This window comes from Sinocyclocheilus rhinocerous, unplaced genomic scaffold, assembly GCF_001515625.1.
Source record: "Sinocyclocheilus rhinocerous isolate Xijiao unplaced genomic scaffold, SAMN03320098_v1.1 scaffold86, whole genome shotgun sequence".
NCBI classification, from domain to species: domain Eukaryota; kingdom Metazoa; phylum Chordata; class Actinopteri; order Cypriniformes; family Cyprinidae; genus Sinocyclocheilus; species Sinocyclocheilus rhinocerous.
Window position 1 is genome coordinate 756275 of NW_015650012.1, and position 15212 is coordinate 771486.

General features: G+C 37.0%; 1 long non-coding RNA gene across 1 annotated transcript in view; it reads left to right on the plus strand.

Moving 5' to 3' along the window:
• LOC107711313 (uncharacterized) overlaps nucleotides 1-8469 on the plus strand; it is a 52079-nt gene extending 43610 nt beyond the window's left edge. Inside the window, exons 3-4 of the long non-coding RNA XR_001636690.1 lie at nucleotides 7356-7668; nucleotides 7782-8469. This is a non-coding gene — a long non-coding RNA (uncharacterized LOC107711313). The remainder of the gene's footprint in view (nucleotides 1-7355; nucleotides 7669-7781) is intronic.
• The last annotated feature ends 6743 nt before the right edge of the window (nucleotides 8470-15212 follow it).

Below are 15212 nucleotides of genomic sequence, written 5' to 3' on the forward strand. Positions count from 1 at the left end.
TCTCTCTCTTTCTCTCTCTCTCTCTCTCTCTCTCTCTCTCTTTGGAGATGCTAATGGCCTATCCTGGGAGATTAGATAAAACAGTACAGAAATCAGCTCATTAGCGGACACAGATGCTAAAGAGTGTGGTGTGGCATATCAACACTGTGCCTGACGCCCATGTCCTGTTACTAGTCCTGCCAACCTAGCATGATTCGTCTCTTTCAGAAAGCGACGTGCAGAGGTGCACTCAAGATTTATTAGCAGGTAATTTCCTTTTTATGCAATAGAATTTAACAGTGTTCAGTTTAATTTTGTGTCTGACCCTTTTTTATTAAGTTGTGGGCTGGTTTAAAGGTGCGTAACGTACAGTAGTGGCAGGCATAAATCAATTTGACTTTGATAATCGGATACGATTTCTCATTCCCAGCAATTATGCCGGGTTTCATTCTGCATTATGGAAGAGCAGCTGTTCATAATTTCCATGGCAACGACCCTGCTGGTTACCATTTGACCTTCATGTCTCTGGGCCAATTTTAATTGGCTCTTGTATCAAATTAAAAGGCTGTGACAAACTAACCGTAGCCAGACGAATCAACACATGAGATGTTTGTGTATACTGGAACCAGTAGCTCAAACCATCATCTATCCAGGGTAATGTATTTGCCTTTTGAAGTTTGAAAACACAGGAAGGAAATAGCGTAGGTATTTGCAAGTGTTGTATTTAGAGTATTTAGGCCCCAAATTCACAGACACAACACTGCCACAAATATGATTATTTTTATATGTGTGTATTTTGTGTGTGTGTGTGTGTGTGTGTATTAGCTTTCCTCATTGTTAAAAACTCTAGGTTCAGGTCTCAGGAGTTAAAAAATAAATAAAAAAATAAGAGGAAAGCCCCATACCTAATGTGCTTTTTCCCCTCAGAGCATAACCAATCACATTCAAATGATGGAGTCAGTCTCACATGAGGTTCTCTATGACGGTAATGAAAAATCTCACTCTCATTTCTAAGTCAAACTCCTTTCAATCTGTCTTCCCTGATATTCATTTCCATATCTGTATAGTAAATATGGATGCAGATATGAACTCCATTTTGCTGTATTTGTCTGTAAAAAGGCAATGATCGGTCTTATTCAACCTAGCAGACAGGGAAAGACTCAGTTTCAGTGCAAATTCCCACAGCAACAGTTTTAATTTAGTATAAAACACAGACCTACTTTATGTGTTAATCTCAGCACAATATGATCAGGTGATATTTAATTGGTGATATTAAAAAAAAAACAAAAAAACAGGTGATATTTAAACATATATTATATATATATATATATATATATATGTGTGATATTATATAATAAACTAATTAAAATAACTACAACAAACAGAATAATCTATAAACTATTAATTTGATATGTAATTTAAATTGTTTACTAATATACATACATACATACATACATACATACTAACTAACATACATACATATATATATATATATATATATATATATATATATATATAAATGGGGTGTTTGTAAATGTTTAAATGTTTAAATAATGCAACAAAAAGTAAAAATAGGTTTCACACACACACACACACACCCACACACACATATATGTACAGAGAGGGAGAGTTTATAAATAATTGTAAAAAAAAATGCAAAATAGACTTCATTCTCAATAAATAAATATACTTTCTGACATTCATCACTCTTTTTTTTTTTTGCTACATACTAAAGCTGAGAACAATGTTCAGTTAACAACAGACACCTTGTTATATGCATTTCCTTCAGGTGTTTAATGACTTCGTTTTTTGTTCAGCAATAAACACACTGTCGCACACATTTACAGTCAGTCCTCCAGAACAGCTCAGGCGTGCAGTTCATTCAGATTCATATATCATTGAACTTGAGGGTCTCCATCTGACATTCCCTTTCCTGAGCGCTCCTAAGCATATCCCCCAGCATCCCTCTTTCTCTCTCTCAGAGCTCAGCAGTGGGGACTGAGATTAGCCTAACCAGATTAGAGTGCTCTAATGCATTATTCCTCAACCCTTCCCTCCACTGCAAATCCACTCATGTGAAAATAATACACAGCCCTGTGTCAATCACTCTGGCCTGACCCCACTGGGGCCAAAGCAGCCTCAGCACCACTCTACAGTCATTACTAACTATAACAAATGTGACCTCTGGAATCCACCACTGTAAACAGGGACGCATTCGAAAAAACTTCGAGGAATGTTGTGTACTGTCAGTTGGGGTAATGAAATTGGCTGTATATTTAATGCCAAAGGATGTTGAAATTCTGCCATGCAGCACAGAGATCTACTGACATGAGGTTGCCATGGAAATTAAGTGATGCCATATTTTGACATGATAATGTCCTGCACTGACTGTCTGACTTGGTGGGGTTCAGCGAGGGGGATAATCTATTCCTTCCCTTTGAGATGCTGGCCCGGGGGGCGGGGGAGAGGAGTGCCAGGAGAGCTCTTCTGTCTTCAATCATATCAGAGGAAAGCTCCTCCATTAGAGGCACAAAGACATCTGAAGTCCGTGAGAGAGCAGAGGTCTCCTCTTATTTCCTTTGTAATGTATTCTGGGAAAGCGTCTGGATTTATTCCTCCTGCAGAAGTCAGGAACCTGCGCAGGTCTGCTGGAGTCACTGCGTGAACATCGATATTGACACATTTGGACACATAACCTGGCTGTTTGTTATACTTCAGCACGCACGCACACACACACACACCTGTATGGACCCCACAACCGACCGCTGTGTAAAAGCATTAATTATAGATAAGAGGCAGATGAAAGATTGATGACTGGTTGATAAAGTGTGTGCCGTTCCCGTCGGCTCTGTAAAGACATCAGGAAGGAGTCTTGACTGCTTGACAAGATGGTCCAGAGGGAGCAACAGCCATAGGTGATGACATTTAGCATATACATCTTCTGCTTTCCTGTCTGCAGGAATCAACCTAAACAGCTGATGAATATAAAGGCTTCATAGTTCTTAAAATACATGATAATAACGCTTTTATTTTATTTTTATTTTTTTCAGTAGATTCAGTTGTTTCACAAAAAAGTCAATGTGAAGTCAAAATCGAACCTATTTACTTTTGCAACCCTAGAATGCATGAAACAACTCTTGGTAAAAACAAATATATTGTTTTAAAGGGAGAGTACAGCCAAAATGGAAAATTCTGTCACCATTTACAACACATTTACATCACTGTTTCAAACCTGCATTACCTTCTTTCTTGTGTGGAACAATATATATATATATATATATATATATTTTTTTTTTTTTTTTTTAATTGATTAAGTTTTAAAGTTGATGAAATTCACACTCTTATGGATGTAAACCAACAGTGAACTGACTTGAGCTAAATAATGACACTATTGTCTTTGAGCTGCTTTACAGCTGAATCTGAATTGATTCTACTATTCTCCTGTTAATCTCAGTGAAGCTTCTTTGACACAATCTGTATTGTATGACTCGCTATAGAAACAAAGGCGACTTGACTTGACTCTCAGGGCTTGTTTACTCCTGGTCACTTCATGCATTTTCTCTGATCAGATAGCTATCCGATCGTGAAAAGACCAGGTGTAAATGGCCTCCGAAACGCTCTCAATACGGATTTATTATGCGGTCTGGGCCACATTCCAGATGAAACTGGACAAGTGTAAATGCATCTGGTTGTTGAAACCACATATGCAAATTTTATTCCTCCCAAAATATTAAAATAATAAATGTGCGAGAGCGTTTTATAGGCTATATGGCATGTTATAGTCAGATATGACAGCGCTAATGCAACACGCATCGCTGCGGATGAGTAGCTGAGCATCTCTTCAGCAAGCCGACGTGCAAACTGCCGCGAATGAAACTGAAAGTAAGTCGAGGACGCTCAACACACAATCATCTTCATTAAAAGTAGTGAGACTAAAGTATCTTTCCAGTGGTGATGCCGCGCTCTCTCCTATTGCGGTCTTTGATCTTGAAATTAGCTGATAATGAATAAAATGCAGCACATATCTCTTGCTTTCGTTGACGTGAACTCCGTTCATTATAAATTTGCACATAGCATGGGACACCTTCTGCTTTCCTGTATGCAGGAATCAACCTAAACAGCTGATGAATATAAAGGCTTCATAGTTCTTAAAATACATGATAATAACGCTTTTATTTTATTTTTATTTTTTTCAGTAGATTCAGTTGTTTCACAAAAAAGTCAATGTGAAGTCAAAATCGAACCTATTTACTTTTGCAACCCTAGAATGCATGAAACAACTCTTGGTAAAAACAAATATATTGTTTTAAAGGGAGAGTACAGCCAAAATGGAAAATTCTGTCACCATTTACAACACATTTACATCACTGTTTCAAACCTGCATTACCTTCTTTCTTGTGTGGAACAATATATATACTGATTGACAAATTCTTCGAAATATCTTTTATATATTACAGGTTTGTAACTACACAAAGGAGTAAATGATGACTGTACCTGTACTTAAACCAAAAGTTAAATATTATCAAGGAGTTAAATATTAGACAAAACAAATCATGTTGATTCTTTACTTCTTTTGATATGACACTTTATAACATGAAATGTAAGTAACTGAATGAAAAATAATTAAATACCTTTTCTGAAGCATAATTAAACCCCACTGACGCAAGTCACCTGTTTACAAAATGTGCTTTGTTTTGAAGAGACAATCACTTAACTTTAACAGTTTTGCTTATCCCAATTTTTTATTTTTATTTTTTGTAAGTGTGAGTGTATGTAACACAAAATATACATTGTCTTCCATCAGCAACAGAATGAGAGAATGAGATCTATTTTTTTCTTTTTATGTCTGTTACATTGTGTGTGTGTGTGATATTTAAATATCAGAATAGGCTTTCACATAAACTAAAACAGGTTTTCACTCTTATCTGTCATCCTATTACAGGCGGGGAAAAACCTTTCTGAAGTCTTCACACATTCAATTACAAAACCTGTTACTCTGAACCTCCCAAAGTCCCACATCTCTGACGTTTTCACACAATTGTTTCCTCTTCATGAGGAGGAGACGTGTCATGAAAATATTATTTACATTAAAAATATATAAAACATTTTTTTTTAAACCGTTGCCTTATATGGCCATTTTTAAAGGTATGCATATACTTAAAGTAAAAACGGCTTTCAGATTATTACCAGCACTTTGTTGTGGTAATGGGGAGCAGTGAGCGGCACTTGTTGATTATGCCATAACCCTACACGAGTGAGACTCGGCAGAGAGGATCATGGGAAGGGAAGTTATTTCACGCGGGCACAGGTGAGCAGTTTTCCTGGACAAACATCTGTACAAGGCTCGTTTGTTCGTGACAAAATCAGAACATTCAGAGCTTTATTGCAAACCTGGTTAAATGAAAACAGGCTCTAATCCGGCGGCGTCTGCTGTATCGGTTTGCCCACACGTCTCTGTTAGACATTTGTAACCTAATTCTGTTTTGTTTCAACTGCAAGCTTAGCTGCAGGGTGTCTTGGCAAGGTTAAGCTAACATGACGTAGCGCCAGGAATAGCTGCAAGGTGTGATATGTTGAAATCGACTCTACTGACATGAAGCTTCAATTAACTCGGGGCAATAACAAGTCGGACAGTTTTAACTCGCTTCAAATTTTAACTTTTTAAATTAAAATAATTACTTTTAATTGATGCGATTTTTTTTGAATAACTAACTTTTATACATTATTAGGCTACCTAAATGACTAATCATATTCGTCAGATGCCATCCGCAGTGTTTGCATGGCACTGCTTACTCGTTTTACACTCAGGATGTAGCCTATTTAAATGAAGTCCATATTGTAAACAGCTTGAAACTCCTCCATCGATTAGCTGCTGAGGAGAGCTCAGTGTGTTGCGGCATCAGACTCCTCCTCTCAAAGAGAAGATCTGATGCTCTTTTATAGACACATCTCATGTGGGGATGACGGCAAATGCTATTCCTCAATTATTTACACCACTTAAATGGCAGCCACTGCAGGGTGTCCATGACATGTGTGTGTGTGTGAATGAGAGATTTTTATATTTGTGATTTTTTTGTATTATTTTGCTGAAATGAAAATGTTACACACTACAGATAAGTAAAGATATATTAGTCACCAGTGTATATTTGCATGCATTGCTGTGGTATCTGATTGTTTGTTTGAGAAAGTTGTGTTTTTTATGAACGTAGAAATGGTACACGTAAGCATTTATAAAATGAATGTAGATTGTATTTAATTATACTGTGCCTATTTTACGTTTGACGATGCTGGACAGTTTGAGGGATCGCTTACAGCCTGACTGTTCTTGTCGCAAGGCTGCCCTCTATCTTTCAACTTTGGGAATGCATGGTGTTTTAACTCTAAATGTGGCTTAGAGACGTTTACAAATTAACCCCGAACTTTTACTCAATTTTGAATGTTACAGAAAATTCAGAGTGCTACATTAAATTGGATGGTGGAATTGACAGTTATTTGATAGACAATTGACTGTGCTGTTTGACGGCTTGCGTGTGTAATAGCATGCAAACATTGTGATTATGGACTGAAATTCCAAAGCTCTAATGTAATTTAAGATTTTAGACATTGTTGAGTGTAGAGGGTGTGATCTGAATGAGATGTCAACAGAAAATCTTTCAGGATGTTACCACATGGTGGAGGTCTGGTGCTTAATGATTGAAATAAAGACAGTTTCGAAATGAATAAGCTGAAAATGAATGGATTCTCTGAAACGCAATGAAAAATGTCCATAGCTTATTAGAGTAATATCCCAGTTAACAGGGAGCGTTCTCATAACTTTGGTTAACGTTCTAGCAAGGTTCTCTCAAACAACTGGAAGAACAAACATTCTTCCGGTAACATTAATGGAATTTGTGTAGAATGATCTGGTCTTTAATACTGTTCTAAAAACGTTAGCACAAAAACAAAGGAGCTAAAAAAAGGAATATTTTATTTCTGCAATATTTTATTTAGACGTGCACTAGACTACTTTCAGAACGTTCAGAGGACATTCAAAAGTAATGTTCTAATGTTTGCAAAATGGTAAAAGGAAATGTTCCCGTAATATTCACATAAACAACAACAAAAGTTTTTTTTAAACATTTTATGATGTTTTGAGCGTTCTGAGAACATTGAGGAGAAACCATTTTTATAACTTAATAGGAACATTAGCAAAACTTTCTAGGACACATCCAAAACATGAATCAGCAGTGAAATGCATTTCATTTGAAACGCTGAGCGTTCCTTATATCATCACGGTTGGCTAAAGAGGAGATAATTCATTAAAAATATCCAGTACATTATATACTATGCATTAATAATGTAATATAACAATTTAAAGCCTGACTTGTGTTTTACAGGTAAAGCTGCCAGCGACACTGATTGATTACTCCACATCTAATTTCTCTTGCTGGGAGCAACTACATCTGGAGCTGAGTGCACACACTTCGGAGGCCGTCACCTGTCAATCATTCCTGTAATTGATGATTCGGCCAATCCTGTGTCTGCTCAACCCCCTGCAAAAGAAACTTGTACTGTATCCACTCAGAACAGCCAGCTGCCAGTCAAAGCCATAGTCACACACAGTCTTTTCCCCTGCTAGACAAAATCAGTCAATCCCTTTTCTCACAGTTCGTCCATATAGAATCAACCCTGCTGTCAATCAGACCGCAGGTCAGTACAGCCCAAAGATCTCAGCAGATGGAACCAGCCAATTCCTGTTTTTTTCTCTCTTTTTCTCTAAGATGACTGAATCTATAAGGTACTGTCTTTTACTACACCTCCAGGCTGTTGAATCCTTTTTGAAGAGGGTCGAATCAAATCACAATAGTGATGGTACTGATGTAATGTTACAGAATGAAGGCTGAGGTTGCTAATGCAGCAAGACCGAGGCGTCCCTGAAGATCCTGGACTCTTAATTATGGTGAAATAATCAGTGCGTGCAGCGTAGCCTCGGGCTGCCAGCCCCAGAGGTGAGCTCTACACAGACACACAGAGAACACAGAGCAGAGAAGATACTGGTACTTCTCTGAAAACACTGTGTAGTTCAGCCAAAGTGGACAGGTTTAGATTCATCTGTGACAAAGGTATTAATGATCTGGTTTTTAAATGTCATTATAAAACACAATAGATGGGCTATAATGGCCTAACAGATATATCTGATTTAGTCAAAAAAAGACACTTTCTTTTGTCAGTGGAAATGTTATGAATGCAATGGGATTAAGTGCACCTGTGTGAACTTACTTCATACATTCATTAAAAATCACCTTGGCACCAGTAGTTGAAGAAGTTGCCAATGCCATTTGGCTTGATATTTACATGTAATGCAGTGACATTCAATGTTCACTGTCATGGGTCAGACAACCTATAATCCCACCCCAAATTCACACTTTTTGGGAAAATCAGTCAAATACAAATGTCTTACTTCTAGTGTTATCTGCAAGTGGGAAGAAAAGCATTTTAAAAGAATAGTTCATCCCAAAATGAAAATACTGTCATCATTTACACACCTCATGTCGTTCCAAACCGGTTTGGTTTTCTTTCTTCTGTGGGACAAAAAGACGATGTTTTGAAGAATGTTGGTAACCGTTGGTTTTGGTGACCATTGACTTCCATTGAATGGATTAAAAAAAAAGAATGTTTACACTCCTACACATAATGAAAGTGGATGGAGATCAGGGGTTGTCAAACTCATAAAATGACCCATAACCTCTAAAAAAAAGTATCATAAAGGTATTTCATATGCTAATTTGAAGTCTTCAGAAGTCATATGGCAGATTTGTGTGAGAAACAGGTTGAAAAGTTATTGCTTGACAGTAATTGGTCACCAGTCACTTCCGTTGTATGGAAAAGAGCAGCTTGGACATTTTTCTTTATGGCTGTCTACTGTGGAACACAGAAAAAAAAAGGAAAACAACATAAGGGCTAGTGATATGAATGAATGAATCATTCTTTTGAAGCGGTTCTGCATGAACAAGTTACTAAATCAAAACTCACTTTCGGACGTGCCCGACGGTCACTCTGGCTCGAAGTTAGCCAATATTCCAGAGGATACAATCCTATAAGGCAGTTTTTAGTTAACTCATTCTTAGCAGTGTTCTAGTTACGCCAACAGTACACTTAACTGAGAACAGTATCTTTTGGACATGTCCATGTTTTCTGATGTATTTACTGAAAATCTATACATAACAGTATAACAAATAAAATGCATTGCAACTAACAGTGATCTGAGTTAACATGAGTACATTGATAACAGTTATAGATTGAGTCAAGAGTCGGTAAATGGTTACAACAATTCTCAATCACTGAACTGAGGAAAGAGTTCAAGGAGAGCCGTTGAGCTGCTGATACAAGCATGCGTAACTTGCATTGACTTTAAAAAATGGGGAGAAATGCAACTGGTTTATGTAAAAAATCTGAGTTAATTAAGTCTAGTTCATTTACTCTATATGCTTTAGACATGTAAGACATCCACGTTTCACATTATTGGGTGCTTTAATAATATTGTGTATATCATTGTGTGATACAAACTAGTGAACCGGTGATGTTTTGAACCGGTTTATTGAAACAAACTATCTAAAAGATCCAGTTTGTGGAATAGAATCAGATTTCCCATCACTAATGAGGGCGACTAAATGACAGAATATATTTTTGGGTGATCCGTCCCTTTAAATGTACAATATTGATATCAAGCCCAATTTAGAGGGGGAAGTCAATGGAAGCCTATTGTGTAAACCTCTTCATTTTAATGAGCATTGAGTTCCAGAGGTCTTTTTCCCGTTCACCAGCGTGAAGATCACACACACACACACACACACACACACACACACACACACACACATATTATCTTCTGCTTATTGTGTTCCAGCCCGTGTCTTGAGATTAGGATTTAGTGATAACAGATCTCCCCCTTTGAAAGTATGTGAAAAGCAGCCTAAACATCCAATCTACATGCATTCATCCCCATGACTAATCTGCAGGCCTCTAATACTGTATGTCTGCTCTGGAAACAGAGGTGCACTGAGGACAAACATCTACTGCTGCTCCCAAAGCCCAAATGAAAGCAGATTAGCGGGGGCTTTATCTGAGATGGGGCTCTCCTGTTGCTCTTTTCTGTCCCAGATCCCTTCCTTCACATTCACATAAAGAGGAGATTTCGGGCTTTCGGCTGCGGGTGTCTTTCGACACATTTAAGGAAGTTTCGTTGGTCGAGGCAGAGCTTTTCAGCGCTTGTGCCGAACAATGGCTACGGCCTCCATCCCCCAACTTAACTGAGCCACGGCGGACGGAGAGTCGCCCCTGCTCATATGAATAGATTTGGTAAAGGCCCCTGCTGGATGGGAGAGGGCAAGGCCTGACAGCCTGGTCCTCGTGTTCCACGATAGCCCAATTGGAGGTGCCCAATGGGGGGCCCACCTCCCCCTGGCCTCCGTCACGCTGAGATAATCAGGTTTGTGTGAGGAGTATGTGCTCTTTTGACAGTCATCATCCCCTCATTGATCCATTACACCCAAGCCTCCATTGTTCCCCAGAGTGTTTGAAATGCCTATTGGAGGAGAGGGGAGGGGCTGGCTTTTCTCAGTCCTGTCAATCAAGACGGACATTTTTCTCACTGTTGCCATAGCCTGGGGTGAGAGGTCAGGAAAACACTGAATAAGAGTTGACGAAGCGATAATAATAGCGTATTTGGGATGTCCTTTTCAACTGGGAATTCTACTAACACACAGTGAGTAAATGAAGACATGTTTGGATACCACAGCCCTGCTGTGAGACTGAGGGGGAGACAGCGGTGTTTGAAAACTAAATAGGCTTAGGAGATTTTTACCCATGAGTCTTAAGCAGAAACCCCCTTTGAATCTGTGACCCTGTGGAGGCTCTTTATTTCTGCTCTCCTGAGCTCTGCTGAGGAGCTGCAAGTGATCGGGCTGAATTGACTCCGGCCGAGAGCTTGTTGTCTTAGCTGTGATTCGACTCAACGACTGCATTGCTTAGTTGAGAAAGGTGAAAGGGATTTTAGTATAAAAAGCAGAAAAAATGCTTTGAAATGAGAAAGTAAGTCCGCTACTTTTTGCAAAACTTGTAAAAAACTCACTGATGTTGTCCACACAAGAATAGACATTTTTCGCTTTCTGTAATGGAGAACACAATATATTGTAGTATTTGTTTTGTCAGAGTAACAACTTGAAATTGAATTAAATAGCAACATTTATTTATTTAAAAAGTAGTAATTTAATTTAATATTTTTTTATTTATTACATGTTTATTTTACATTTATTTATTTGTAGGCCTATAATAACATTTTATTGCTGAAATGAATGGTTAAGCATTAATTAATTAATCTATCTGTCTGTCCGTCTGTTTATTTTTAATAACATTTTATTGCTGAGATGAATGAATAAGCATTAACATACACTTTATTTAGTTATTTATTTGCTTGCTTGCTTGTTTGTTTGCTTGTAGGTCTATAACATTTTTAACATTTTATTGTTTTAATGAATTAATTGCCATTAATATACACTGTATTTATTTAAAGGCTTTTAACATATTTAAGTTATATTTTTGGGGGGTTTTATGCCCTTATTGTTGATAGGACAGTGTAGATACAACAGGAAAGCAGAGGGCAGAGAGAGGGGAGCGGGATCGGTAAAGGACCACGAGTCGGGAATTGAACTAGACATGTTTCGCTACATTTTATTTCTGATATGATTAAGCGTTAATAGTATGTATGTATTTAATTTATTTTATTTTATTTTATTTTGTAGTTCTATTACATTTTATTGCTGAAATGAATGCTAAAGTACACTTACCACAATAACTAGAATCATTTAGCAGGAAATAAAATGCCAAACTCCAAGGCTGAATGATGCTCTATGGTCCCAACTGGATTGATAAGCCCAACTGTAGCCATTCTTTTACATTTCAACATTGTACAAACCAAGACAACACAATGTTCCCATTGAAGATAATGACTGCGTTGACTTATTTAGAGTACACAGGATCCCTTTGATAGCCATGTCAAAAAGAGGCCGGTAGTTGATTTATGACCCCAAAACATGGCCCTTGCCTCACAGAAGGATGATACAATTACCCCAATATGAGTCTTGTTACTTTCAGCCAAGTGTCATGCTTGAGACGGAGGCTCTGTGGAATCTGTTGTCTGACTGGGCTATTTAAACCAGCGTTTATTACTCCTCCCCTTATAAATCAGTGTAGACAGTCCTGCTGAGGCCGGAGAGAGCTTGACTCGGTCCCACCGAGCACTTTGATATGGCTTCAGTTGTTGGTTTGTTTGCGTGACCCATCCATCTTTGCTGCGACACGTGGACCAATCAAGCTGCAACTAGGTGGCAAAGAAAGTAAAAATAAAACAAACAAAAGATTTACATTCAATGCTAACAAGGCTGGTGAGATCCTAATCCTCGTCCCCAGTGCTTGCAGCATGTGGTTGAGTTTCTGCCGTCCTTCTAGGATTTCTCGGAGTCCTTTTAATGGTGCTGAACCAGTGCTGTGGATCTGAAGCTGAGCTTATGCCACGAGACTCAATTTGAACATTATAGACACCACTGATGTGTTCCTGATAAGTAAATATTGCACTAAAACGTTCTAATAAATATATTGCAGTTTTACTATAAAGCTACAAAAATGTTACTGGGGTACTTAAAGTAATGGTATGTACCATTTAGGCGGAAATTAGGTAAAAAGATATACCTTTTAGCTTTTGCACCTTAGGATACTGCCCCAGTGACAGCTTTGTATCTTTTTACTGAGAGCGTAGAAACATAAAGTGTACTAACTATTTGGCAGAAATGTTGTAGATTCATGCCTGATAAAATTATAATCTCTAAATTATGTTGTAAAATGCACACCTTTAAAGGTAATCCATATTAATGTGTCAAATTGTTATATTGCTTAGCAATCAAAAATAGCCTAGGGCTCTGTAGACTATGTAAAATATAAACTATATTAGTTTAATGAATTGACACACATATATTCTTTTTTCCCAACATTTTTGATAATGTTGAAAAGCCAAAATATGATGATTCCATTTCTAAAATGTAAAAGTAGTAGTATATATTTTATGTATAAAAAACCCTTTATACTGTTTGAAAAAAAGTGGGAAGTTATACAAAATAAAAATGGTTTTATACTGTTACTGAAGCCAAAGTAAATCATTAAATTATTGAAAAATATTGACTTTGTATGTAAGCTCTTTTAACAATAAATATAATTCCAAAGCAGTTGTAAAATTTCTTTGCATATTTTCTTGCTGCCCCAGGGGTCCCCTGACCCCAGTTTGAAATCCCTCGAGTTACAATTGGCACATTTTTTATTGTAGTGCTTATCATGTAGATGTTTTAAGTCATTAATGTGGGAATTAAGTGGAAAAATAAATGTCCGTTGGACATAAAGTGTTAAAGATTAATGTACCTCCACTTTGATGCATCTGAAATGCAGTATGGATTTTTCCCTGAGGCTGCAGAAACTCCTCACCGTGTGGTAATTGCAATTGCACGAAACAAGGTTGGTAGTGACAAGTCAATGCTAGAGAGGACTTGGATGAATTCATTAGTGTGTGTGTGTTTGGGAGTAAGTGTTTGCATATGCATATTTCATGCTTCAGGAGGCAAAAAGAAAATTAACCAGCAATTGACCTTCTGTGTCTTCCACTGTAGAAAATGGAGACTTCGCCTTAGCATAATTACTAGGCTTTTACCTATATGTGTGTGTGTGTAAGACTATATATATATATTTAAATGTATGTTTTGGTGTGAATTTAATGTGTGGGAGGTGTCTACAGTATGTGTGTATGTTATATCATGTTGGCCAATAATACACCTCATTACCAGCTTGACTGCAAAATGATTACACTTGATAATGGGATATACACACACACACACACACATATTTTTCTCTCTCAGTCTCTCACACAGTCTGGCGGGGGTCTCGGTAATGGAGTCATTATAGGCTTCAGTGGTTTGAGGACTTATCACAGGATACAGGAAGTCTGCTGGGAGAAAAAAATCTAATGAGTTCAACCAAGTGCACAAAAGACCATTTCATTAAGCTCTGCCCCTATCAGCAGAAGATGGGCGCACCCTCGCCGCCCCCCACGCCGTACAGGAATAGGTCATTTATTAAAGGGAGACTAATGGGATTGTGCTTTAATGTAAACGGCACTCATCTGTGTTTAAACCAGCCATTATTCTGCTCATTACAAAAAGAGGGTGGGAATTATCTGACGGCTGTCAGTATGTCCATCTGTGTGGAAGCCGTTACAAAGCTCGCTGACCACAAATACTATGATTATTCTTATATGGGTGTCAGCATATGTTGTATTCGTCATCCTTATTAATCAAATGACTTCCACTGGTGATATTATTCATTGGAATTTTTCTTTTATGAGACACATTTATATGGATGTAATCATGATGGATAGATTGATTTCTATCTGAGAGCAAAATTATAATATATCAAAGACTCAAAATTTGGCCATGCATCGTGTACAAATTATGACTTATAATGAGACATGGTTGTTCCATCCATCATGTAACCCATGTAACCCCATCCATCATGTACAGTAATTGTATTGAATGTGCACTTGTAATGAACTTCCAATCTTAAATGTATATATTTACAACAAAAAAAACTGTACTTGCAGATCATATAATAATTAAATAAAAGGTCAGTTACGTGTACTTAGAGTACGTTTTCTTTATTTAATATTTTATTAAAATAATGATTTTTCTTACACTTAAGTACACTTTTAAACACTTTAAAAAGTAATAATGTAAAATTATAGTTTTACTTTAAAGTACATTTTAAGTCGTTTTTTGTCTTTTGTTGTGCTTTTAAATATACTTATTTAGATTTATTTTGACTTATTTTTTGTTGACTAACATACTAAAGCACATATGAAGTACTTGATTATAATTTTAGCTAATTTGAACTGATTTGATATTATTACATTTAAAGTGAACATATTGCATATGTACTAAATTGCAAATGTGTCAAATATATTTAAATGCATAACATACAAGTTTCAATAGAAATGACATTAAAGCATGTTTTAGTTTAGAATACATTTTTGTCAATGCATTTGGTTGTACACTTAATTATAAAATTACATATAAAGATGTACTTAAGTCCTATTTAAGTGGGTCAAAAAGCACTGTAAAGTTCAGCAAATTGCATTTAATATAACTTTTAAATTAAGTATG